Below are 1,437 nucleotides of genomic sequence, written 5' to 3' on the forward strand. Positions count from 1 at the left end.
TCCAGGAAAAATAGAATCAGGGACATAGAAAGGGAATGGACTGACTATTCTTGGGGGGAAAGGGGTGTGGGAGATGCAGGAAGAGATTGGACAAAAATCGTGCACCTATGGATGAGGACAGTGGGTGGGGAGTGAGGGCAGGGGTGGGGCGGAAACTGGGAGGAGGGGAGTTATGGGGGGAAAAAAGAGGAACAAATGTAGTAATCTGAACAATAAAGATTTAAATTAAAAAAAATAAAATAAATAGTCAGGTACTGCATATTTTAAAAATTCTTCTGGCACGCTGGTTGAAAATCTACCTTAACATAGGATCTATCATAACATGTAATTTCCTTATTGTTGTAGTAAATAGCTTTGTATGCAAAGAAGCCAGCCTGGAATTATTTTAGATTAGATTCTTGTTATTTTATTGTTTTTTGTATTGAATAATTTTATATATGATATGTTTTAATTTAGAATATTTACAAAGCAACATTTTATATTGTCAAATATTATTTACTGTTTTATATGCATGTTTGGTTTTTTACTCAAAGTTATATATAAATTTACAAGTAGAGACATCTCTGAGACAAAACTGTAATGTAGAGTTGGAAGTGGGTAATAAATGGTGGGGCAAATGGTTCCCAGGCTTCTATTTGGGTGCATTTATTTAAATTGGAGAAAGAAAACTGGAAAAGGTAAGTTACTAACGACAGAGACTGAGGGATGGTGGGTTTTCTATCAGAATTGAGGTCTGGGGATGGGCCTTACTAAAACAGAGATGACAGAAGGAAAGGAAAGATTCTCATTTTTATAAGGGATTCTCTGAGGCAGAGATACAAACTGTATGGCCTCACTGATCAGATGATGAAAGATGACACGGAACTTCAAACAAATTTGATATTCTCCCCAGATTTGTGGAGGACAGGAGAGCCTTGACCCAGTAAGGATGAAAGCGTACTCAAGTACATTTTTGCCACCTCTTTCTTTGAAACCTCTGGGAAGAATTGGGGGACTTGAATAGATAATCAGAATTGTTTCAGAATAATCAGTGGAAGAAGCTTATGGGAGTCATCATCTTCAAGGAGTGCATATTAAGAAGAGTTTTATCTGTGCTCAGCTTGCCTGAAATGAATGACAAACTGAGGCAAAGTACAGTGTCAGTGAACACATTTGAGATAGATGTAGAAATAAGGAGACTAGATATTTACAATTAGACAGGTAGTAACAATGTACAATTTGAATTTGAGATGTTGTCTGTGTGACTTATTTTTAGTCCAGAGGATGGTTGAATTTGAAAAACTATTCGCATATTGATTTCAAGTAGGATATTTCTTTTTTCTTTTTTCCTTTTTTATTTTTATTTTTGAATAAATCTTTATTGTTGAGATTATTACATTTGTTCCTCTTTTTTACCCTCATAGCTCCCCTCCAACTGGTTCCCAACCCACCCTCTGC

This window comes from Myotis davidii, unplaced genomic scaffold (genome assembly GCF_000327345.1).
Source record: "Myotis davidii unplaced genomic scaffold, ASM32734v1 scaffold26, whole genome shotgun sequence".
Taxonomy (NCBI): domain Eukaryota; kingdom Metazoa; phylum Chordata; class Mammalia; order Chiroptera; family Vespertilionidae; genus Myotis; species Myotis davidii.